Genomic DNA, 27,716 nt, shown 5'->3' with positions numbered 1-27,716 from the left:
ACTGGCTTCCAGTAAACCAAAAAATCTAAGGCTTCTTGTGAGGAGAGATCAGATGGGCTGACTTGTCATCTGTCAACGTCTGCCCATCTGACTATCTTACACGAAAATTTAAGACTTGCAGATACTGTACAATACCAAGTTGACAATGAGACTATTGGTTTCACATGTAATAGAGCGCCTCACCGGGCTTCGTGGAGATGAAGATTTTTATGTAATGTGCATTACCGAAAATGTTAGGTTTAGTTTTAAGGAATGATTCCAGTATTGCTGAGAAAACTTTGCCAGATAATACAACCCCTTGAGATATGCCATTGGAAGTCTATCTTTTGGAAAGACCAATGTTCTTTGGTTAAGGTTCTGTGTGTTTAGCGTTAAAGTAACTAACGTATATTATGTTTGTAATTGGGATTCGAACTCAGGCCTTTTCTACCGCCATCCCACACCCGGAAGGCCTGTGATAATAACCACCGTACTTCCTCCGAGATCATTACGGTTGTGCTTGAGGTAATATTCGATTTTACTAAGAAGGATTTTTAAGATCTTGTTATCAATAAAATCCGCAGTTAAATCAAGGACAATCACGCTGTGAAGAGATTCGTCTTAGAAGGTTTTTCTGTATTCTTCGGATGGATGACAGCTACTCGATTTATATTTGCAGATCCTCCTTTCTCAACAAAATGCAAGGAAGCCACAGGTTTTTGCTGCACCGACCAAAAAAAATGTAAAAAGTAGATAAGGAAAAAGACAAATTATGTACTTCCCTACTCACGCACGTAATTATCCAGTTCACCTTAGAATTTCTTCAAACGGTCAGCCTCAACTTGTTCCAGGAATCAAAGACTCGCCTGCTAAAAGAAAACTTCCTACACTCCAGTCTAAACCCCTTTAATTTAAATTTATGCCCCTACTTCTGGAATTCTTTATAACAATGAAAATTCCACATTCTTTAATTTTACTAACTCCTCTCAGAGCCTTATTAACCTCAATCAGGTCACCTCTGAGATGCCTGGTTGCGTTTGTCCGTTAACACATTATATCCACTGTGCTACCTCGTACAGTGAGTGTGCGAGGTAGCACAGTGGATATGAGTGACAGTGAGTATAATCACCATCCTTCCACACTGGGTGGAAAAAGACTCAGTTCGAATATCCCTTCGGTGACGCGAGGAATTTAAGGGCTTTTTCAGAGCATGCCGGAATTACTCTCAGGCGAGGGTAGCCTGAGACCGATTAGTCGCTTGTGTTCTGCCCATGACGTCAGTATGCGACATGCCTACCATCTCTTGTTGAGTATGCGCAGATCAACTGGTAAATTATCATTAAGTGAAATCCTCAGATTTGTCGTTACCGCGTGATGCTCACAGTCTGAGACGGGCGGCCATCCGTAATTTAAAAAATAAGAACAATTTTCGCCCCTCCACTTTTGCAGCGAAACTGTCTCTCCATTCACAATCCTTCCTCATGAAAAATGCAAATCCACCGACAGGGCTGCCGTGATGGGTGCTGTAAACATTGCTAATGCTCACGATAAATATTATTTATTATTTATTTGTTTATTTATATGCCACATAGCGGCATGTGTGCGTAAATAAGGATATTCGCGCTCCGATACAACGTTGAAATGTCGCGAGATCACGTCGTTAACTTCAACGAAGGTTGCTGCTGCTGCACGAGGAAACAGAAATTACTTTTCGCAGGCGCTGGTTGATCCTGGAACTTACGAGGCAGGGGTTCGTAGCGCATTCATTATTAATCGGAAAACAAAAACGCAGCGCAAGAAACTCGACATAAAAATGCCCCAATCACGCTGTTGAATAGCATCTGCGTCACAGCTCGTAACAGAGCCCGCTCCGCTCTCGTCCCGTAGCTTGAATGTGCGTGTGTACGGAAGCTGGAGCGAAAGTTTCAACGATCGCTCCTCTAAAGATGCACGAGCTTGCGCGAGAGAGACGTACGGATAAGTTGCAGGATTCGCACATCACGTGGCTCGCTCGTGGTCACTTTAGTAGTGCTAGACTCGGTGTTTCGCTAAGATGTTGATCTTAAAGAATCCGCATGACAGACTCCCAAGGAAGCGTTGCCAAGTGCACGCGTGTTCTTAATTATGTGACAAGCCTTCTAGTGGGTACTAGAACCAGCTCCAGTAAGAGGAATTTAACTGCTCAAGACTACGCGAGACATACAAACAGGTCAAAGAGTAAGCGTGCACGCCAACCGCATCAAAGAACCTCCGGAAGAAACGATATAAAAGTAAGTCTCCTCTCTCGTTTTGGTCTTTTAGAATGAGCTGAGCAACAGGAACCTGTTCTGAACCATGATTTTTAATAAATTCGCTGTATCGATGAGATCTTGTGGCTTCTGATGGTCACCGTCTAAAACAAAAGTTCGTGTTTCTAATGGAGCGTAGCAGATACATTACAGTAATTTTTTTATTGAATTAATAATAGGGAACAAGCGTGAAATTGGGTAACGGATGAACCGCTGTTAATTTTAGAAAAGGGTTATAAGTATGTCCATATTGGATCACTGGCGATCAGTTTTATCCTTATCCCCTTCCCGATGATTTAATCTACACTTTTCACTTCACGAGATTTGAAACAAACAGATACAAAGACTTCTGTGAAGAATATGAACCAAAATCTAAGTATACTTGGACTTTGCAATGTGTATGCAATGTTTTATGTATCGAAATGTGTGCAGTACATTTTGATACATAAAAATAAAGTTGTTTTCTTTCATACAATGAAGGAAAACTTTTTTTTTCCTACGTAAGTACAATCAGCGACTATTCAGAAGTGACCTTTACAGCGTGTACGGCCTAATTAGCCATAGCCTAAAAATAAAAAGTTCCTACCAAGGATGAATTATACTGATTGTACTGATTAAGTGAACTTGATCCGGATGAGCAGTCACATCACCCCGAGGGGCACGATATTCCCAGAAAAGGTTTTTTTTTTTTTTTATGTAATCTGAAGCACGCTTTCCAGCAAGTCTTTGTGAATGCATTACAGAAAGCAGAACTATTAGCGGTAAAGAGAGCTCTGGTTCTCATTTAAACCCACGAAAACAACTGAAAAACGTTTCCCACTCGCAGATGTCCATAGTTTTTTTTCAGGATCTTAAACAGCGTGTTTGTAATCGTTCTTAAAATCAAGAAGACTCAGCAAACGCTTTAAAATCCAGCACTGTCCAGATTTTAAAATATTTCAGATTTTACAGAGGTACATCTAGAAAAGTTATGATTTTGAAATGCGAATCTGGGACAGCATGAAACCATCATTTAATGTGCTTCAGAGAAAACATACGTTCGTACGGGAGAATAAGAAAAACAACTTAACTTGGGCAGCCATTACTTTCCCCTATTTCAGTCACACGCCAGACGAACTGTGTGGCTAGCTGTAATGGCGGCAAAATTTAACTATTGCGCAATGCAAGTGTATGCACGCGACATTAGAAACGCAAGGTCAGGTCATAGTACCAGCGATTTACAACTAACAAAAAATTTAAAGTCAATCGATCAAAATGGAGGTACATACAGATAACTTTAAACAAAAGTTTTTATTGGGTTGATTCGCCTGCACACCTTTTGAGAGTTTATTGAGGCCAACACCGCATAAGGTGAGACAATCCTTTAAGGACTTTAGTCCTGTATGCTTCGCCACTGCAGAGAGTCTCACAGTCAATTTTCGACTGTCTAAAAAGCCAGTGGTGGCGGGAAACATTCTCTGTAGACTTCGCTGCTGAAGATTGAGCCTTATAAGTCCTGTCCTGCTGCAGATCCCAGCATTCTTCATTAGCTATTCTGGCAATGAGGAGTTTAGCCAGACAAGAATTAAATATACCGTATCTGAGAGTCGCTCAGATACATTATATTTCTTTCTCTTCGCTCTCGGTTCTTTGAAAGTGACGATTGGTCGCCGGCTCATACAAGTGCTGTACAAGTTGCGCATATCTCTAACGTGCAAGAGCAGTTCGTGGTAAAATGAAGGAGTTAGTGAAAAAGCGGGGGCACTAAAAGAAACAATTGTCACCCTTACTTTTAAGGATTCTTAATCATTTTCTGGATGATGAATTTGCCTATATTTATTTATTCTATTAGTGCGCCATAATCCTAGTATAACAGTTTGTAAAAGTTCCTAAAGGCTCAACGCGCGAAAAAAATTCTTCAGTACCGCGCTCCTGAAGCCTGAAACTATGAAGATGTTCCCAATACGTCACAGTTCTATGTTTACCCAGCACAAAGATATTATCGCCTGATCTCCACTGGAATAGGCTGCATTCCTAAACTGCTTAACACGAATACCTACTGTGGAATTGCGTGGAGTCGTGATAATACTACACAGCCACAAGCAGTTACAAAAAACAGAATAACGAACAGCCCAAGTTCTGTTTAAACTACAATTAATGTAATCTCTAACCTTCATTTAAAATGCCTCAAAATAAATTCAGCGATTCCAAAAACAATTGACTACTTGTTGTAGCTGCTTAAAAATGGTTAACGATATAACCATATGAACATTATTTTAAAGAAGCTCGGCTCCATCCTGTTCTAACATATAATTCCTCTCCAAGCTTTCTACCTTTAGACATAGGAACTTTATCTGCCCTCGAAGCGAAAATAGAAACAGCACGGTGAAGAAAGCTGCCCATTCGCCCAATATGGACCTAAATAACAATACAGAAGATATATTAGTAGTAATAAGGTTTTAGGAGCATCAGCGACTAAGGCTGTATTGCTCCGTATATACTGTCTGTAAATGGCGTGTGTTCTGTGATCGAATTTCTGTTTGCTGGAAGAAAAACCCCAAGTTTCCGGGCATAAAACTATGTAGCCCTCGCCTGAGACCGACTAACTCAGCCACGTTGCGAAAAAGGCCCATAAAAATTTCTCACGTAATCGACGGGACTCGAACTCGGGTCATTCCCACCCGGCGTGGGGAGAACGGAGAGTCTACCAACTGTGCTACCCACGAAGGCAAAAACATAGAAGATAAAACTAAAATTACAGTATACAAATGTCGATTAATGCTTGGATAAAAGCAAACCTTGAAGTATCAGATGACTTTGAAACAAACATGCGTCAATAAACTCTCAAATACCAACCAATCATAACAGATGGCAGTATTTCCCATCCGGGCTTCCTCTCTGTCAATGACAATATATATCCTTTTCAACTCCTCATCTACATACAAGTAAATGAGGTAAATCTCGGGTGGTCCTAATATGAGAATTAATTTTTTTTAACTATATAAAGAGGCGTATCTCAGAGCTGGTCCTTTCCTCCTCCTCATCTTCCTGTTGAAGACCTCAACTTTCTATTGAACTCATATCACGCCACACTAACCAACTAAATTCATTATCCTCAGAAAATCGTTGCATCAAAAGCTTCAATGGAGACATTCAGGATAGTTCGGCAATCCCTCTGCCAAGGAAACACTGCTAAACAAACCAGTCTCTCAAGTTGTACCACCAACAACACTAACCATCTGACATCTTCAGACTCACGCATTCAGCAAGATCCTTCATATGATTTAATCTGTGCGTTTGATTTCGCAAAAGATTCGACAGTGCTCCACCACAGCTTCAGCAAAGGAAGAAAAATCAACTCAGAACAGCCATGTATAAGCCTCAGAAGGCTTATACATAGGCTTATACTAAAATTAGATACCATTAGCAATAGCTATCGTTTATCATATGCTCAAGTGGTACATATTCCAACAATCTCTCGGATAAGATCACTGCCTCTGAACAGCAACCGCTGTCCTCAACCAATGATGGTGCTCTTTCCTTTTTTTTTCTTTTTTTTTTTATGAGAACTCCAAACACGAGAGGTAATAGAGCCTATAGTACTTAGTACGGTGCTTGGGTTGGAAGTTTAAAATATTTGTTGACATTAGACTTGAACTTCTGTAGAGTGTAATTTTCAGGAAATACGTATGAAGGAAGGTTGTTCCAGAAAACGGCAGTTGAATGAATAAACGAGGAAGATGAAATTTGATTTGATTTGATTTGAGTTTTATTGGCGCATAAGCAGCTGAGGCTATAATGCGCCACGGAAGATGAAAAGTTGGTTCTGTGAGTTTGGAGTTGGACAGTAAATGGAAGTTGGCTGGTGGCGGCACGTGTTCGGACTGTTTTGAAAGAGAGAGCGGGAATTATAGAAGCCAATTCAGAAGAACAGTGCCCATGGAAGTAGCTGTAGAAAAGGCGTGCAGCAGAAACAGTACGTCTATGAGAAAGCGAGTGGAGAGACTCTGTTAGAGATGAATCATTAATTAACCTAACTACCCTCTTCTGAATAGAATCAAGAAGCCTGAGAGAGGTTTTGGGGGCCCCACCCGAGATGTGGGAACAATATTCGATGGCAGGGCGAATTTGCGATTTATACAGAGTGAGTAGCCCTTTGGAAGAAAAGTAACGCCGAGAGCGAAAGAAAAAACCAAGTTTTTTTAGATGCAGAAGAAGCAATATTTGTAATAATAAATAAATAAATAAATAAATAAATTCTTTATTGCTAATAAGTACAGGACATGTACTAGAGAGAATAATACTCAACACGGCGACATGGCCAGGAGTTTTACATTATAAATGAAATTATAAATGAAATTAATTGGCAAAAAAAAAAAAAAATACCGTTACATGTAAATTATGAGTTACAAACATGTAAATTATAATAATGAAAAATGAGGACTAAACGTCATATGGAGGAAATTATCCTAGTTCCACAGATGGAATCCATTCGAGGAGCATGTGACGGTATTTGTAGTCGGTAGCTAATTTCTGAAGGTCGACTCCAAGACGGAGCAGTGCCTGAATTTTGGGGAGTGCCTGGGCAGGTAGGAACCGACTACACAGTTTCAACCGGTTGTATTTGAGGATTAGTGTGGGCTCTGACCAAAAGGATGGCGTAGGATTGTGCCACTGACAGAAATCCCAGATGTTTGGGGCGTTTATTACTCCTGTGTACATTTTTACTGAAGTCATTAAATGCCTGCTGTCAATTAACCTCGGGAGCCTGGGTACATTTAGGTGCTCAGCCATGTCAGTTGTTCTCAATTGAGGGGGTCGGCGATGCTTATTTGTGGCCCATTTCAGGGTCCAGTATTCACACGAGAACACCGGTTTTTGAAGTGAAGGCGACGCAGATGCCCAAATTTCAGCAGCATATAAAATAGCCGGACAAACAGTGGCTTGAAGATATCTGGTAGTGGTTGCGGCATCGTTGGAATGAAGTAAGTGTTGTTTCGCTTTCCAGCGTAGGGTGTTAAAACGCTTCCGGAGGTATTCTGTGTGATCATTAAATTTCAGCTTCGGATCAAAATAGACCCCGAGATCTTTATGGCAGGTAACCACTGGAATCAGAGTACCTAAAACTGAAGGTTGAATTATTGTTGGTTGCTGTTTCAATGAGTAAGTCATTATTGCAGATTTTGACGGGTTAAGGTTTAATCCAAACATCTTCGAGTAAGTTAAAAGAGTGGTCAAGTTCTCTGTGATGGAAGACGTAATTTCCATTGGGTTTGCAGACGGTGGGATTAAGGTAAGAAACTTTATATCGTCGGCATATATTAGAGCATCATCACGATGACTCATGAAAGGAATCAGAATCGCTGAGAAGAGAAGGCCAGACAGGACACCACCTTGAGGGACTCCTGCATTAATTTTTCTTGTAAAGTGGATTTTCTTCAAAGTGAGGTGGACACTTCTATTCTTCAATAAGGCGGTGAGGAAAGCTAGTAGGTCTCCATTAATCCTGAAGAAGAATTGCAGGAGTCTGAGAAGGGCTGTGACGTCTAGGCTGTCAAAAGCAGCTTCAATGTCAGCGTACACTATAGCTAATTCAGATTTAGTTTCGAGGGCTTGAAGAATTGATGTCTGTGCGGCCATGAGGTTTGTTATGGTGGATCTATTTTCGACTGCGAAATGGAACTGTTTCGGCTTCTGTGGCATCAGCTGTTTGTTTAATGCTGGAAGGAGTACCTTTTTTAGACGTTTGAGGAGAGTGGAAGAAGTTGAGATTGGTCTGAAATCTTTTAGGCTTGTTGTTGCTTTGACCTTAGGCAGTGGCCTCACAGAGTATTCATTCCACAATGTGCTTGTGCCAAGAGAGAGAGAGAGATTAGAAGTGAAGGTAAACCCCAAAAGAGATATATCATCTTGCCTAGAAATCGGAGTGTCACCGAAGATAAGCATAGAAGCAGAAGAATCCTTTTTGCGAGATATAAGACAAGACTGAGTTTTAGAAGAATTGAAATCAACTAAGTTGTCTTTACCCCACTGGAGTATTACCCGGAGATCGGTATTTAAGGAATCGGTAGCAGATATTCGAGAGGTTGAAGCTGTTTGAGCATGGCAAGGTGTCTTGAACTGGAAGGTGGAATGCAATTTGCTATCATCGGCAAAATTATGGATAGGATTTCCAGTCAAGGGAAGAAGGTCATTAATATACAAAAGGTAAAGAGTGGGGGAAAGAACTGAACTTTGGGAGACACCAGCATTAGTGGAGAAGTTAGAAGACAGAGAGCCATCTACCATCAGCCTCAATGAGCGATCCGAGAGAAAACTGGATAACCAATTACAAAAAACAGTTGGCAAACCATAAGATGGAAGCTTGTTTAGAAGACCTTTATGCCAAATATGATCGAAAGTCTTTGATATGTCAAGAGCAACTGCTTGTGTTTCACCGAACCTTTCCATTGAATTAGTCCATAAATGGGTAATATAAGCCAGAATATCACTAGTGGATCGACACTGACGGAATCCATACTGGCGATCGTTCATCAGACGGAAAGGTTTCTATGTAGTTTAAGAATTGGCAATTAATTGATTTTTCCATTACTTTAGAAAGAGTAGAAGTAATTGCAATGGAACGATAGTTGGATGGGAGGACTTGTCACCCTTTTTAGGAACTGGATGAATATGAGCAAATTTCCAAGCAGAAGGAAAAATACCTTTGGGATAAGAAAGTGAAAAAATGCGACAAAGAACAGGAGTAAGTTCAGGAGCACAGGTTTGAGAAAAAGTGGAGAAATACCACCAGGACCTGGAGCTTTCTTTGCATCAAGTTTCGTCAAAATCCTTCTGACATCCTTTTGACGGAAGACCACAGGAGGCATTGAATTAAGCGTGTTGGGAATGGTGGGAAGTGTTTTACCAAGATCATTAATACATGAGTTCTAAGAAAAATGGGATGCTAGCAGGTCAGCTTTATCCTTGGCTGAAGTGAAAACAGAACTATCTTGTTTTGACAGAGATGGGAGCAGAGATGGGCAAAAGTAGCGACCAATAGCTTTGGCAAGAGACCAGAATGCTCGGCTACAATTAGGGCAAGAAGCGAGTTTTCTACTCTTAGCCTGTCCAAAATCTAGTTTGGACTGATTAATAACTGCTTTACAATTGTTGCGAGTTTTGATGTAGGCAGAAAATGAAAGTGAAGAATTGAAAACAAGCCAATTACGATATGACAGATTCCTCTCTTGAACAGCCTTAGCACAATCGAAAAATCTAAGTTTAGATAAAGGATGAGATTTTAAAGTGGAGCGTGGAATAAGGGATTCCATTCCTACAAGAATAATTTCACTGACACGATCTGAGCAAACGTTGACATCAGAAGTTTTGAAACAGTAATCCGACCAAGGAAAAAAAGAAAAGAAATCTCGCAGGTCATCCCATTTTGAGTTCTTGTAATGCCAAGCGACACGTGGTTGGGAATAGCCATGAGATAAAGGCTCCATTGGAGAAGAGACAATCACTAATTTGTGATCTGAGGTGCCTAAAGGACCACTCACTTCGACCGTGTACTTAGAAGGGTAGTTTTTGAGAAACAGATCAAACGTGTTGGCTGTGGGGTTAGGATTGTCCAATCCTAATGAACAATCTGTGCGATGTCATTAATAATTGCAAAAGCCTCCGCATCTCGACCAGCTGGGTCGGTGTGACTAGAAAACGGAAGCCAGCTGGAGTTGTGAACATTAAAATCACCAAGGAAAATTCCCTCACTGTTAGGAAAGTTGGACTGGAGAAAGTCAAGTTGCAACGAGAGGAAGTCAAAGAGCTTCAAGTGATTAGTGGAGTTGGGAGAATGGTAGAGACAACAGATGAATTTGACAGAATGAGGTAGAGAGATTTTAAGCCAGAGAAGATTCCAAATTACCAAGTCACTGACAGGGAACACCGGAACGGACAAAAAGCACAAGTACGATCTTTGAGGCGAAAGGAATCACACAGCGAATAATTTGGACAGCTGAGATGAGCAGTAGTTGAATCAACCGATAATTGAGATTCTGTCAGAAAAAGTAAATGGGGTTTGGTAGACTGCAAGTGGAAATGGACATCGTTGAGATTATAATTGAGACCACATATATTTGTGAAATGAACTAGGAAGTGTTTGGGAGGTTTAGATCCTTTCGCAGATAAACTTACTCTATTAGTTTGACAATTCATGATGTACTCAACAATAAGAAAAAGTGGGAGGCACATGCTGTATGAAGTAATGAAATTTCTGGATACGGCGTACTCATGGTAAGAATATACCCAGATCCTTGACATAACGTGGCCTCGACAATGCCCCCCCGCATACACACTACTCGGACTCCCTCCAGTCACTATCTGACAGAGTAGAAGTAGCGAGATTATACACTAGCTGATCCAGAAGCCAATAGGTTCGGTCCGGTGTACTGACAATGGAAGGCCTGCGAACACCGTTTTAGAGCTGTACCTCCGAAATATAAGGAAGATTGGATCTCGCCATGATGTTGATCATAACCTCAAAAGACATCAGTCATACTGCATGATGGAAGACATGGGGAAGGGTTTACCGAAACTTAGCTCTGGAGACTAACCATCGGTTCCACCATTTCAAGCCTCCAATAAGCAAAGTGGTGGTATTGCACCGGTTGATCAGAGTTATCTACCACCTAGTATTGCCTGATAACACAGAGGAGCGGCATTCCTCCATGTGGTATGGGTGCCACACCTCGATCCCTGCTTACTTTGCTTCATATCTGAGTGGTCATCCACAGTGTGGTTGCGCATGGGGGTTATACCCAGGATTACTAACAGTCCCACCATCGTGAAGGTGCAAGCAGAGGATTTGACTGTCACAGACTGTCCGTATAAGACAGACCTTGCAGTATAAGACAGCCCTGCAAATCACCGACAAAACCAAAAGCAATTTTTCACAGAAAATCTCCTTAAAACTGAATATAATATTAGCATTATCCCTGCACGAGCAAAAATTTATTCGATGTTTAAACCATCGAAACAAAGTTTCCTACTTACTTATTCTTCCTTCATCACTTCATGAGCGACCCCATGAACCAACCGTAAGATCCTTAACTCACGATCCTGGCATGAAACCATTGGTAAAGCTAGTCACAGACTACCCCCAAAGTCCACTGCGCGCATGCATAACAGTCAGAGGATGGAAAATGCTCATAACTCCTTCTCACCCTCCAAAATTATATCAGACGCAAATGAAAGCATTCCATGTCTATCTTTACAAAGTATACCGGATTTCAGTTTACCATCGATGTCAACAACTATGATGAATACTTATTAACTGAAGCTTGGCACTTCAGAGATATCGATGACTCCGAAGTAATCCCTTCGAATTACACCTTACATGTAAATAACAGAGGTCTAGACGAGATGGCTTCCCCGCCTGACGTAGCCGAGTGGTCAGGAGCGAGAATGCATAGCATGCGTTCCTTGAGTAGACCGGGGTTCAAGCCCGTGACTACTAAATACGATAAATATTTGTATTGACGATTTATTGTAAACTCTACTGACTTGGTTGTCGTGCCGGAGTATAAACAGAAAATTTATTATCCGTTCCAATAAAATTAAGTGCAATACAGTCCATTGCATGTAGTGACACTGAAGCAATTCTAAAGCTCGGAAAACTAAAAGTCACTCATCATCTTCGTATATCTCCCTACTCCATTGGCTAGGTGCTATTCATAGTTAGATCACTTAATTTAATTCCATGAGATATTCAATCTTCCGAGTTAGTCATGGAAACTGGCGATTTTAATGCATAACAAACCTCGCTATCTAACATAATCAGGTCTCTCTTTTTAATTGCTTGAATAGCTAGAGTCTTGATCAGTATTTTAACTTACCAACCCGAACTCATGAGTACCTTGATCTTACATTAGCATCAAACAGAATCGCCATTAGACACGACATACCAGTTTTTCAATCAGTTCCCAGCCCCATTACCTCTGAGATGCAATCCACCATTATGTCTCTAAAAGGTCCATAATTTCTATCAGGAGGAACTTCAAGAAAGCAATCCAGCCTTTCAATCTTGCTATTGGTGCTCTTGACCTCGAAGATATATAGCTCCTTACAAAGAGCCCCACTGAAACCTTTCAATGAGGCTCTTTTGAAAACCTTTCTTTTGAAAAACTTCGATCCATTTTTTTTTTTTTTTTTTATGAAATCCCTAAACACGAAAGGTATCAAAACCTATAGTACTTAGTACCGTGCATAGGTTGAAGGAGAAGTATGGGGGGAGGGGAATGCCGGAAACTTTGCTCTAGAGACTAACCATGGGTTTCACCACTTCAAGCCTCCAATAAGCAAAGTGGTGGTGTGGTGGTATTGCACCGGTTGATGACAGTCATCTACCACCTAAGCTACTAACTATCATAGTAACATCTTCCCACGATGGTACTACTGTATAAACAACACCTTCCCATCATAGTACTAGAATTAACGTCTGTTACCGTGATGGTACCAGAAATTAAGTATCATTATGACTTAAAAATAAGAATAGCATGGCAGCACCGCTCAATATTTAGGCTACTTCGCTAGGAATTTAAGTAACAAATTAGCAAAGCTTATCAGTCTGCACCGAAACGGTACATAACAGTTTCATCTGAAACAGAGACATGCTACCTTTCATCGGTAACTATCAGTACATCTGTGTTCATTCACGGTCCAACGCCAGCATCTCCAATCTACTTCAGTACTGGCGAACTATATCAGAAGCCTTAGACATTGGTCAGCATGTCAAGCATCTCTTACAAGGACCCCAATGTCCTTCTAACTGACAAGCTCAAAATCTATGGAATTCAGGAAGCCCTCCTTACCTGGCTAGAAAGCTACCTTACTCATTATGTACATACTGTTATCACCAATCAAGACGCTCCGACCTTTTCTCCTCCTTGAGTGGTGGTGTCCCGTTCCCCACTAGGACCCTTACTTTCCAATGTTTATAAGAATGACTTTCCAAGTTCCGTACAACGCCACAAGTAACGTGCGCGTCTTGCTGAAGACGCAGACTAGCTACCATCTTGGAATTCACTGATCGAAAACGACAACAGCATTCTTTAAACAAACTATATCAGTGGGCAGTTTCGAATGACATTTATTAATCCATTCAAGAATCACTTAAATTCATATTTCGCTAACGATTTAATTAATGAATTTGTCGAAGCCACCGTTGCTGGAAAATAGGAACCGAGATCATTAAACCTGATCACGCTTTTTGAATTGGAACGCGAATTGATTGAGTGTTGTCTCTGCTATTGAGCCACAGGCGCTGACATTTTAAAGTTTTTGAGAAGCCAGTATTTGATATAATACTTGCATTATAATACTTGCATTGGTATACTTGCATGTATACCAATGCTAGAAGTATAGTAAATAAATTTGATGAATTGAAGTGTGATCAAGATATCAAAGGCGGATATTGTTGGGACATCAGAGCCGTGAAATCACACACATATAAGGAATGCAGAATTGGAATTTGGGGAGTACAACGTGTAGAGAAAGGATAGAAAAGGATAGGAAGGGAGGAGGTGTTATGCTGTTAATTAAGAAAAACATAAAATCAAAAGAAGTGCATCCAGTTGATACAGATGAACAGTGCACCATTGAATCAGTTTGGTGTGACATAGCCACTGCGAAAGCAAAAATAAAGAGTAGGATTGTGTTATAGTCCTAATGACTCAAATGAGTACAGGGAACAATTGTACAGAGAAATAGAGTGGGCTAGTAAATTAGAATGTCTTATAATGGGATTTTAACTTCCCAGATATTGACTGGAACTTGTGAATTGGTCAATCGCACAGTAGTAATACTTTTGTGGATTTATTGGATGATTGTTTTCTGCAGCAGCATGTTCGAGAAGAAACCAGAGGGCGTAATACTCTTGATCTGGTTATCAGCAGTGATCATTCGTGTATTAAGAATTTGCAGATAAAGGAACCACTAGATGGCAGTGATCACAGTGTACTGATGTGGGATTTACTTAAAGATATCCTTTGTTGTGAAAGATCATAGCCTAAATAAATTTAAGGCTGAGCTGGACAGGTATTTGGAACGAACGGAGGGGTGAAATGGGAGCGGGTTTTTTTTTTTTTTTTTTTTTTTTTGGCCAATGCTGCATAAGCTTGCTTTCTTGGATCATATGCCTCTACTAATGCTAATATAATTACCGTCAGGGGTAAAGGAAAGGGTTTCTGCTTCCGTAAAGGTGACTACAGTGGTCTCAGACAGTTTTTAAATTTTGTACAGTGGAATCAACTGATGATATTACCAACAGCAAATTTGTTACCAACAGCATTCAAGGAATTAATCGTGGAAGCTACTAAAAGTTTCATACCTATTAAAAAATATTGTTCAAGGTTTAGACCTAAATGGTTATCAAATGAACTGATCAGACTCGTGGCAGAGAAAAAAAAATGCATGGGATGCATATAAATTACCAGGCGACAAGGAACCCAATGGCAGATATAAGCTAGTCTGTAATCAAGTCACAAAGAAGGTTAGGCAGGCGAAGGCAGATAACGAGAAATCTTTGGCAAAGGATGCTAAGAAAAACAGCAAGAATTTCCTTACTTATATAAACTCTAAAAGGAAGGGATGAATCTGATTGGTCCAATTCATATCGATGGTTCGACTGTTGATGATCCTGCTCAGATAGCAAACAAACTGAATGAGTATTTTGCATCTACATTCACAAATGAGGAGTTATTAAGGTTTGAAAATGGCAGAAGGTTATCAAATTGTAGCAGGGTGCTTAATGATTTTGTAATAACTGAGAACAAAGTGGAGAGGAATTGTTGAAGTTAAACATAAGAAAGGCACCCGTGGTGGATGGGATCTACCCAGTTATATTAAAGGAGGTGGCAAAGGAAGTAATCAAACCCTTAGCCATAATTATGAGAGTATGCTTGGGCTCAGTGGAAGTCCCCACGGACTGGAGATATGCAAATTTGTCCCCAATTCACAAAGGGGGATCGAAGGGTGACACGAGTAATTACAGACCAGTTAGTTTAACGTCTGTTCCGGATAAAATAATGGAGTCACTGGTTAAAGATGCATTGCAGGATCATCTAGAAAAGACTGCAGCAATAATTCAGACACAGCATCGATTTGTTAAGGGAAAGTCTTGTCGGACAAATTTGATAGGATATTATGATGTGGTTACAAAGGAACTGGATGCAAAAATTAATTTTGATATCATATACTTGGATTTCAGGAAAGCTTTTGACACTGTTGCGCATGGAAGACTACTGTACAAATTGGAGCAGAATGGATTAAGGGTAAGTTGCTACAATGGATAAAAGGATGGTTGAGTGGGAGAAGACAGAGGGTGGTAAACAATTGGTGCTGCTCTTCGTGGACTAATGTTATTAGTGGAGTCCCACAGGGTTCGGTGTTGGGTCCACTATTGTTTTGTATATTTATCAATGATATTGATGAAGGTATATCAGGTTTAGTATCAAAGTTTGCAGATGACACAAAGGTTGGCAGGGTTGTTAATGACAGTAATGGCAGTGTGCTACTGCAAGAGGATCTAGAAAATTTGGGCAGATGGGCTGAGAAGTGGCAACTGAAGTTTAACATTGGTATGCAAAGTACTGCATATGGGTAGAAGTAACCCCAGAAAAATGTACCAACTGTGTGGTGGTACTACACTTAAGGTGGTAAAAAATGAAAAATACCTGGGAGTAATTGTGCAGTCAGATATGAAGTTTTCTGAGCAATGCAGACAGGCTGCCAGGGCAGGTCATTGGGCTTTGTCAATGATATACAGGAATTTTGCTAACAAGGAAAAGGAGGTGATTGTCTCTCTGTATAAGGCAATGAGTACTGCGTACAGATCTGGAGGCCTCATTTTAGGAAGGATGTAGAGTTGCTAGAAAGAGACAGAGAAGGGCAATAAGATTGGTGAGGAGAATGAAGGGATCCTCTTACCAAGAGAGTTCCTCAAATTGCAGCGGCTGGAGACTAGGCACCTACGAGGTGATCTGCTTGAGGTGTATAAGTCCTTGAATGGGTTGAGCACACTGAATTCTGATGGGATTCTTCCACTTGTTCAGATTTCGAACCTAAGGGGACATAAATTCAAATTGAGGAAAGACAGAGGTAGGATAGATGTGCGGAAATTTGCCTTTAGTCAGCGGGTGGTTAATTGCTGGAACAAACTTGCATCAGTCGTTGTGGAAGTGGATAGGTTAAATAAATTTAAGGAGGAACTGGACAAATTTTAGAGGGAATGGTTGTGTGATTTTTTTTTTTTTTTTTTTTTGGCTGATGCTGCACAAGCTCATACACTTGCTTTCTTGCATCACATGCCACTACTACTACTACTACTAACTGTGGCAGGCACGGAAAGATTGTGCCACCTACACAACGCACAGGTCATTAACGTGAGCTGCCACCTCTTTTCTCTCTCTCTCTCTCTCAATATCATTTCCTGCTCAAGTGTCGGGCACTACAATGAGATATTTATAACTTACTCGACACTTAATCTCGCGGCCCCAACTAATGTTTGGACAATTGGAACTACAGATTTTTATGAAAGATTTTGGCTTCAAGACGTTAAACAGAAAAGGAATGAAGGGTAAATTTTCTGTAAAATTAAAGATGAATAGCACATTAACCAGAAGCTTGTACCGTTAACGTACGGAACCTTAGGGGTCATAACATGGAGTAGCAGTAATACAAGCAACTGAAAACAGCAATGGTCGAATCATTCTTTGTTGGAAAACATTCATCTGATATTACTTATAAATAAATATTTGTCTTTACCATAAATGTTAAAGCGCAGCAGGGAATAAGTTTCTCGCATTAGAAGAGAGATACAATACCCTTCACGGCTGCAAGCCAGGGGTTAGCCTTGGCTTGCAGCCGTGAAGGGTATTGTGTACGGCATGTGCGTTTTGTATGCAATAAAGAGTTATTCTAAGATAAGAGAATTTATTTGTAATATTTAAAACAAATTAGTATTAGTACTCGTATTACAGCAATAACAAAAAAACACTACTTATTTCATTTGCCCTTCTCTTCTAGTAACTTATCCGATCCCTCTTTAAACTTGTTCAAACTTACCAATTCCACAAAACTGAATGGAAGTTTTTCCTAACGATCAATTACTTTCTAGATGAAAGCAAATTTCTGCACCTGAAACACTTTTCAGAGTTAAGTTTATATCTCCTGGTGTGTGAGTCAAAGATTCCCTAGCAAATACCTGATTTCCATATTGTATTGTTGTTGTAGGGTTTTAGGTGCATCAGCAACTTAGGCAATACGGCGCCGTATATATTATTTCTGTAAATTGTGTGTATTCTGTGGTCGATTTGCTGTCTGATGGAAGAAAACCCAATTCCCCGGGAGAAAAAACCATGCTACCCTCGACTGAGCCCACTAACTCAGCCACGTGTGAAAAATGCCCATAAAAATTTCCCCGCGTCATTGACTTATTACAACGCAATAACCACTTCCTTGTACTCGCTGGCAATATCCTTGTACATTATTGACCGAATCCCATGAGAAGTCCTAGCAGCCTGTCTGCACTGTTCAGATAACGTCCTGTCGGGCTGTACAATTATTCCGAGGTTTTCGTTCTCCGCTGCCTTAAGTATGGTACCACCCAACTGCTATGTGTATACAGTATTTACAATGTTCATACCAACACCTTAATATAAATCAGTTTACCATGACAAATGACCGAGTGGGCACAACACAAAAACGGAACTGATTTTTGAGTGGACTCTAACGTGACGTTAGGGATAAACTTTAAAGTAACAAGACCCTTAGAGGCAGCGGACCTGTCCTGCCAACGGTGCATCAAACGATTCCAACAGAGTGTTTTCTCCGCTTTTGGAATCCGAGTTATTTTGTTGGTAAAACCCACGAAGGTCAGAGGGGCAACGTGCTTGATGTAGAAACATAAGCCTCGATAAAAAAGGAACAGATCGAGGGGCACACAACCATTAAGGACCTGTAAGGTAGGAGTAAACGCAGTCCTACAGACCCTGAACAGTGCCAAAAGCATTTGACGTTGAATTCCATGAAGCTTAGTCTGGACTGAAACCTTCTTAACTTGCCAAAACTAGATGGACGCACCATAGGAACAAACTGGTAAATACATAGCTTTATAATACAACCACAGGGAGTGGGAGTTCAGACCCAAAGACTCTTTTAAGAGAAGAAACCATGGATAATGATTTGTTTCAAAGTTTTATAACTTTGAAGTTTCACAACGTAAAATATTAAGCGAACCCTGAACCAGCATCTTTTTATTTTTTGTGGAGGATATGGATAATTTATTTATGGCCGACCATTGAGGGAGATTCGACATGACTAGATTGGTGGGAAGACCCTCTAAAACGACCATAATGAAAGTTTATAAGGAGAAATTTGTTCCTATATAATTGTGCACACAATTACACGTAGGGTTTTCAACGCTAGATAAGGCTGAGAGACAGTAAAGTAAATTTGTCTGCAAATTAAAAAAAAAAAAAAAAAAACTCTTCTTGTAGTATGGGTGGTTGCAATAAAAGTCTCTATATACAGGCACATTAAGCACTTTTCAGTAGCCGCATGCTCTTAAAAGAAGAACCTCACTAATTTCATATCGCAAAAAAACGACTAGTTCATAGCCATTTCAAACTTCTTGGAAAAAGTTGATTCCGAGAACTTTATGGGAAATCATTTTAAAACTTATTTCTCGAGCAAAGTAATGCGCTCTATTTTCCTCGTGGCCACGAATAAAACAAAGAATCATTGTTTAAATGCGTCGAAGGACATACGATATTCACTCCATCAGGTCATACAAAGTGTACGGACATACTACTTCAAACTTGTACACTTTAAAAGAATATCGCATTTGTTTTGTCCAAAGCGACGCGCCAACCTTGCGCCATCCACAACTACACGTGTCGGACTTACGTCAGCACCCATCTAGCTAACACATATTAGGTAACACCTAATCTTTCTAAAAGGTTGCCCACTCCATATTCATTACACGTTCTCGCGCTGTGCGCAGGTCTCATTTACATGCTTAGCTGCGTCGGTCAAGTACTTCGTCCGTTCCTTATTTTGCTACAAGGAAATATTTACGCCTGTTTACAAAGTCTGTGTATTCCTTTAGTAAACATCAAAAGTGCGGAATATCCACCCAATTACAATGAATGCACTTAATTCAAGAAAAAAGAACACAACAGAGAATAGCGAACTGAAATCGCAAAATAAACTAATCAAAACAACTTCAAAGGTTATTTTGGAATTAAAGTTTAGATTTATAATTATAAATATAAAATCAAACATTGACACTTCTCAGTCTGGGAGGGGGGGGGTCGAATCTTGTCGACAACCGGAACGGTTCTTAAAGTACCTTTCAATCAGAGTTGTAATTGGCCGATCTCAGGAAGCAGAAGTAGAGGTTTTTTGGGGAACTTCAGCTCACATAACTTACAAATCGGTCCATGAACGCAAACATTTTCTCAGAATTTATGATAACATTTCACAATCTGCTGTCCGCCCTATTCAAGCACGCTTTACCACGGACAGTGAAATAATATTTATTGGGACAGATAGCGTATACACAAATTCCTATCACGCAAAGCTGCCAGGGGCTTACACGGAAGCTTGAAATAAAATAAACAAAATAAAAGGAGATAACCATCTAATTCCACTTTGAATTTATTCAGGCTCATTTTCTGAGATGCATAAGGAGAGCTGACCCTCCTTATACATCTCAATCAGATTTCCCCTTAGACGTCTAATTGTCAAATTTTGCAGTCCACACTTTCTAAGCCGATCTTCATATGTGAATCACTTTGCAGTCGTCACCAATCTCGTCGCCTTTCTTCGAACTCTCCCCAAAATGCCTATGTATTTTTCAGGTGAACTGGATGCAGTATCCCAAATGCAGTTTGACCATCGCGCTTTATAGAGGAACAATAACGTTCTCGGCTACGAACCAAGTTCTTACAAATCATAAATAGGATGCCAGGTGTATTCCTATTCTCCTCTTTACACTGCATGGGAAATTTCATGTCACATTGATATCGTAACACAAAAGTCTTCTTCGTATTGAATAACTTTTAGATCCATTCCTTCTAGCTTATAAGTGACTCCAGGATTTCTGATCCTCGAATGCATAATCTTACATTTAGAAGCATTAAGCCACGGAAAGTTGTAATTTGTCGCATGGCAAGACTCGATTCAAAATTGCTTAATAGTTCCAGAAAACATTGACCTTCCTTGGATACCCTCGTCAATATCATTTTTGAAAATCAGAAATAGGAAGGAACCCAACGCAGAGTCCAAAAAAAAAAAAAAAAAAAAAAAAAGACTGACCATTTATGACAACCGTCTGTCGTCTGTCCCTTAGCCTGTCGGATCCATAGTATGATCTTACCAGTACTCCAGATCCTTCCAGGTTGCACAGCAGCTTTATAAGGGACGTATAAAAAGAGTCACTGAAGCCGTCGATGTCTAAATATCAAAATTATTACCTGCATTTAACTGTTTAATTACTACATCACAGTAATTTGCTATATTAGTGAGGCATGACCTCCCTTTAACGAACCCATGCCGAGATCTGGTTTTTTTTTTTTTTTTTATTTTGTCCAGATGATCCTGGACCTCATCTTTAACCATATACACCATGATCGCCCTCTCACTGGATTACAAGGATTACAATTCCAACTCCTCTTTGGACATGTTACTCTGCGTGGCACATTAAGCCAACGTGCCACCTCTGCCTGCAACCTCCCGGCTTCAAGTCGTCCAGCGGCCCAACATCTCAAAGAACCATCTAAACGACGATGACTTGCCACTCTGAGTACTGGAGATGTGGCTATCCTACTGAACAAGCCATAAAAAAAACTAGAATGAAGGGATGTGGTCACAACCGGTGTTATTATAGGCATGGATAATTTACATAATGTGCGGCTCTGTAAGGTGGTAGATCGATTTCTGTTGGATACTCGGAATTTGTGCCAGGATGCCTATTATATCAAATATCCGCTTTCGCGACACTGTTCACAATAAAATATTCATTAAAAACATTTTGTTCTGTTAATTTTGTCGAGCAGTGTAGGTTACCGCTATGACTGTGGTAATCCTTGAGCGAACAGACATGGAACGATAATGGCATCGAAAGCAGCCTGACCGGCCAGGCAAGTGATGATTTAGTTTAGAAAACTGGGTACGCGTTAAAACTGTAAATTTAAAGAAATGTTTCACTTCTTTAGTATTTAACTTAAAAGTATAGTTTTAATTGCAGTTTACACGCTAATACCAGTGTTTTCAAGAAGCTGCATGGTGCAGTCACAAAACTTTAATCCTGTCTCCAAAACCCTGTTCGCTGGTCTCTTTCCCAGCGAGCAGTCACATTGATTCCAGCACTGCATTATTAATGGTTGAAGCAGATGTTGTAGCCGTATGTTCAAGTTTGCCTTTAAGCATTTGAACCAATTTAATTATTTACAACAGAAGTGGTAGTAGTCATAGCAACACTGGCACTTGAAAAGAAACTTCAATTCCTTTCTGGTCAGTACTTCCGGATAGCACGACTGTTGCCTTAATTCGGCCTGTTGTGAGAATTGTTTTGCGCACCTGTACTACGGTAATTGGTACTATTGGTTTCAGAGGCTGAAAATAAATTGAGTGTTCCAGCCTTGCTATTTAGGCAGCAGGTGAGTAAAATACCACCTGCCGACCGTGTTACTGTGTTAATGTGTATCAGTGCATTATCGCTTTGTAGAAATAAAGTGTGATTTTTAGATTTGTACAAATAAAGGTGAGAAGAAGCGAAGAAACATAGACACTGTCGTTCGTTTAACAGACATCACAATAAACAAGGTGAATAAAGCAACACAAGTAAATCGATCTCAAGGGAAAAGGAAAACTGAAATTTTAAAATGGCAACTCAATCATACCAAGCAACACCCGAAGCAAAACAAAAACTGTGCCACACTCTGATAAAAAAACCTTGCTAGTGACTTAGTGTATTATATAGTGACTTAACTGTATTAACTTGACTTAACTGTATTAACTTGACTTAACTGTGACTTAACTATTTGACTTAACTGTGACTTAACTGTTATATTATAGTGACTTAACTGTATTATATTGTACACTAAGCCAAAAAATTATAACCTTTATTCAATATCTAGTAGAGCCACTTTTTGTCTGACGGCTCACGGTAGTCATTTTCAGCATTTCCTGTAAACGTAAGCAGACAGACCTGAGTTCGGGACCCGTCGATGAAGAGAGAAATTTTCATGGGCCTTTTTCACAACGTGGCTGAGTTAGTCGGTCTCGGGGATGGTAGCATGGTTTTTCTCCCCGAAACTCGTATTTTTCGTCCAGAAAAAAAGAAAATGGACCATAGAACACAAACAATGGACACTGGGCAATAAGGGCTTAGTCGCTAATGCTCCTAAAACTCAACAACAACAGTTCTTGAGATAGCCAAAGTTCAAGGTATGTATATTATTATTAATGGCGGCTACACAATCGAACCAAAATCTTTTTTTTTTTTTTTGCTTAGAAAAAAGGAAAAAACTGTATTTTATTTATTTATTCTTTCTGTTTTCAATAATATTGCTTATATAAATCAAACTACAAGGCGTGGGTCTCCTAAGTTTGAGTAGACCTTACGCATATGCTTACTAATTTCATTGCCTAATTTGGTACTGCACTTCTATGCGAATCGTATGTCTGAGATAGTTATTACTGTAAATCCACTGTACATCCGAGGCAACTGTCTGTAAACTCTGACAATTATTTAAGCACGATAGAACTGAAGTCTTCAAACAACGGTAAGAGAGGGAAGTGCCTTGGATCTAAATTATAGAAACTGGCTTCAAATGAGAGAAACGAAATTTTATATTTAAAAAGTAATAGAAAAAATTCAGCCCTTACCTACGTAGTTGAATAAATAGATGTTACCTACCTTACTTGAATAAATGAATGTGATCTAATAACATAACACCGACTTTGAGGTATACCAAACAACCCATTTTAATCTAATTAAGGTAACCACAAATGCAATAACACCGCCAGCTAAGAAAAAGAGGTAAACACGAAGTTCCAATTATCTTTCTATGTGTCGGTGTCGGCAATGGAAGTTCAATGCGCTCACCGAACAACGGGGATGCGTTTAAAGCAGCAATCGAATACTCACATTACATTTCTATACCGAAATCTATTGTCACTGTGATTAACTTTTCGTCTTCGAGTAATCTAATCACATCTCGTGGACAGAAAGTGTGTGCTAAAGAATATTAAGTTTTCGTTAAATTACCATATAAATTTTTTGGTTTTAAATATTTAATTCCTTTTAATTTTAGATTCTTACTTTCTTTTCAGCACAGCATTTAAGAATCTCATATATGTACAAATGCTAGCTATATTTGCATAACACTTATGTCGCTATATCTTGGCTAAGGGCAAACTTCCAACCCAACAACCTTAACCATTAACAATCGAGAGAATTTTGAAACAGGCACATAACGGTAACCTATTGAGGACCAAAATTATTAGAGAATTTACCAAAGAATTCCCTTCAACTCTACAGATTTTCAATCCGCCGGGAGGCAGTGAACATTCCAACTGAAATTTTGAAAGCAGCTGTGGAGAACACAATATACCACCTTGATTAAAAATAACAGCGGCAAATGAAAATTTTATTTGTTTATTGTTTATTTTATATATTTATTTATTATTATTTATTTGTTTATTGTTAATTTTATATATTTATTTATTATTATTTATTCGTTTATTTTATCTATTTTATCTTTGTTTAATGATTGCGAAAATCTTACTTGTATTCTTTTTCTAAATCACGTCCCCAATCAAATTTCCAATTAATTTTTTGTTGCTTAAAAATTCCGACATTTTTTTCGAGTTATTAAAAATTAATAAATCGAAATCGGAACAGGATAACAATTTACACAATTAAACACTCTTATGCCACCCGCCTTAAAAAAAAAAAGTTTCATTAGGGCCACGCGAAAAATAAATGACTGAAATGAAGAAGAAAATCTCCACACAAAATATTTACAAACAAAAACTGAAGATTACGAAAAATAGAAAAACTTTCTAAGTAGAATAAAAATAAAAAAAAGACTCTTGAAATAATTACTCACCAAATACAATAAGATTTTGCTGCGTGCAGAAACAACTATGAAGAGCTATCAAAAATCAAAGAAAAGAAATGAATGAATGAATACACTAACTTGGCCAATAAATAGTAGTAGTAATAGTAATAGAGGCATGTGATGCAAGAAAGCAAGCGTATGAGCTTATGTAGCATTAGCCAAAAAAAAAAAAAAAAAACAATAATAAATTTACACAACCATTCCCTCTAAAAGTTTGTCCAGTTCCTCCTTGAATTTATTTAACCTATCAACTTCCACAACGTCAGATGGAAGTTTGTTTCAGCAATTAACCACCCACTGACTAAAAGCAAATTTGCGCACATCTATTCTACAACTGCCTTTCCTCAATTTGAATTTATGCCCCTTAGGTTCGAAATCTGAGCAAGAGGAAGAACCCCGATCAGAATTCAGCGTGCTCAACCTATTCAAGGCCTTATATACCTCAAACAGATCACCTCACAGGTGCCTAGTCTCCAGCCACTGCAATTTGCAGAACTAAAGCTTCTCTTGGTAAGAGTACCCCTTCGTTCCCTTTACCAATCGTGTTGCCCTTCTCTGTACACGCTCAAGCAAATCTACATCCTTCCTAAAATGAGGCCTCCAGACCTGTACGCAGTACTCAAGGCGTGGACTGACCATTGCCTTATACAAAGGGATAATCACCTCCTTTTCCCTAATAGCAAAATTACTGTACATCATTGACAAAACCCGTGACCTGCTCTTGCAGCCTGTCTGCATTGCTCAGAAAACGTCATATCTGACTGCACAATTACTCCCAGGTCTTTTTCATTTTCTACCACCCTAAGTTTATTACCACACTATTGGTACGTTCCTCTGGGGTTCTTTCTACCCATATACAATACTTTGCATTTCTCAATGATAAACTTAAGTTGCCACTTCTCAGCCTATCTGCCCAAATTTTATAGATCCTGTTGCAGTATCACACTGCCATTACTGTCATTAACAATCCTGCCAACCTTTGTATCATCTGCAAAGTTGAACATTAGGCCTCATATACTTTCATCAATATCATTGATAAATACAAAAAACAACAATGGGCCCAACACCGAAACCTGGGGGACTCCACTAATAACATTAGTCCACGAAGGGCAGCGTCCATTGATTACCACTCTCTGTCTTCTCCCACTCAACCACTCTTTTATCCATTGTACTAACTAACCCTTAATACCATTCTGCTCCAATTTGCACAATAGTCTTCCATGCGCAACAGTGTCAAAAACTTACCTGAAATCCAAGTACAGTATATGATATCAAAATTATTTTTTGCATCCAGTTCCTTTGTAAGCACATCATAATACCCAATCAAATTTGTAAGGCAAGACTTTCCCTTAACAAACCCATGCTGTGTCTGAATTATTGCTGCAGTCTTGTCTAGATGATCCTGCAACGCATCTTTAACCAGTGCGTCCATTATTTTACACAGAACAGAAGTTAAACTAACTGGTCTGTAATTAGTCGTGCCCTTCGATCTCCCTTTGTGAATTGGGTATATATTTGTACATCTCCAGTCCGTGAGGAATTCCCCTGAGTCCTAGGATGCTCTCATAATTATAGCTATGGATTTTCTTACTTCCTTTGCCACCTCCTTTAATATAACTAGATAGATCCCATCCACCCCATGTGCCTTTCTTATGTTTAACTTCAACAATTCCTCTCCACTTTGCTCTCAGTTATTACAAAATCATTAAGCACCCTGCTACAATTTGATAACCTTCTGGCATTTTCAATCCTTAGTAACTCCTCATGTGTGAATGTAGATGCAAAATACTCATTCAGTTTGTTTGCTATCTGAGCAGGATCATCAACAGCCGAACCATCGACATAAAATGGACCAATCTGATTCATCCCCTTCCTTTTAGAGTTTATATAAGTAAAGCAATCCTTGCTGTTTTTCTTAGCATCCTTTGCCAAAGATTTCTCGTAATCTGCCTTCGCCTGCCTAACCTCTTTTGTGACTTGATTACATAGTCTTCTATGTCGCCGGATTATTTATATGCGTCCCATGTATTTTTTAGAACACATCGTATAAAAACAAATAGCAGTTGTGGAAAATCGAAAAACAGCTGGCATTTACAACTAATAATGAACTTATGGGGCCTTAATCATTAGAAGAAATAGTCAAACACTAAAGATACCTACCGGGACAGGGACAAAGAGTGGACATGTGTATACGTAAAAGACGGCTCCTAGAACGTCAGTTCAACTCCCCACTCGTATCTCTGTGAAGAATAGTACGATATAAAAGGGCTAGAAATGTGACTGGTGTAGGTTTGTGTGAATTATGTGTGTGTTTTGTTGTTCTGTTCTGGCCGCTTGGCTACCCAGAAGCATCAGCACTGGCTACCCAGTGCTGTCTCAAAAGAGACTCTGACCCACCTGGTGTTGCCAGAAAGTAGGCCAGGATCCTCTGGGGCCCCATTTCAGAGGGAAGAACAAACAATAATAAAATAAATAAATAAATAATAAATACATAAAAGATCTTTAAAAAAATAAATAAAATTTTAAAAAAAGCACTTAATTTTGTCTGCGGGCCTAATCCAGAAGAAAAATTGCACTTCTTGAGGATTTGAGTTTACATATTCCATAATTATTAAAGATCTAACCAGCTATGCATCAACAGGGCCATTGTGTTGTATCCTGTTGATATCTGTCGATACTGAAATTTGCAGAAATTCGCCTTGAGCGAAAGCCTGAAGAATCAGATATGACTCCGAGCTTTGAAGCAGAGACGACTCCTGTCCTGGTTGAAAATTAGTAAGTGTATGAAGAGGAAGTCTAAGATCATACAGGGAGCAATGAAACAAGATGTGATTTCAACTTTCTGGTGATCCACACGAAGAGGTTTGTTTTTGATAAATTGAACCTAAAAAGACTGGTTCATCGATCCATGTCCTGTCAACAGGTAAAACGTGAATACATCCATGAAAAACCACAATCGAACAAGTTTATTATTATTTTATTATTAAAATCAGTTTATTTCCCAAGAAACCTTGGGTTACCCCTGGACGGCTCTGTGCCAGAAGGGTGTTTAGCTGGGAAAATGAAACTTGTGGTATAAATTTTCTCGTTGTTGCACCAACGGGAGCTGTATCCCATCGAGACTGCCAAATATTAACTAACTCCTTCTTTCTCTTTTAGTATCATCTTGAAGGTTGACTGTTATTCCCAGAAATTCGGTCTCAATCTGGTTTTTCAGTCTGTATAAAAATCCGCTATAAGTAACCTGCAAGTCTAAAGGTTCTGTCTAGTACCTGTTGTTCTGGCTAGTACCTGCAGAGCT

General features: G+C 39.4%; 1 protein-coding gene across 1 annotated transcript in view; it reads left to right on the top strand.

Annotated features, from left to right (window-relative positions):
- Nucleotides 1-1,872: 1,872 nt before the first annotated feature.
- Nucleotides 1,873-27,716, top strand: part of LOC150081109 (heparan sulfate glucosamine 3-O-sulfotransferase 1-like) — a 140,823-nt gene continuing 114,979 nt past the window's right edge. The window contains exon 1 of the mRNA XM_090381293.1: nucleotides 1,873-2,249. The gene's annotated coding sequence lies outside the window, so the exon portion shown is untranslated. The remainder of the gene's footprint in view (nucleotides 2,250-27,716) is intronic.

This window comes from Mastigoproctus giganteus, chromosome 9 (assembly GCF_048544385.1).
Source record: "Mastigoproctus giganteus isolate SK-2022 chromosome 9, ASM4854438v1, whole genome shotgun sequence".
Taxonomy (NCBI): Eukaryota; Metazoa; Arthropoda; class Arachnida; order Uropygi; family Thelyphonidae; genus Mastigoproctus; species Mastigoproctus giganteus.
Note: the sequence above shows the minus strand (reverse complement) of the source record. Positions and strands in the feature narration are given on the sequence as shown.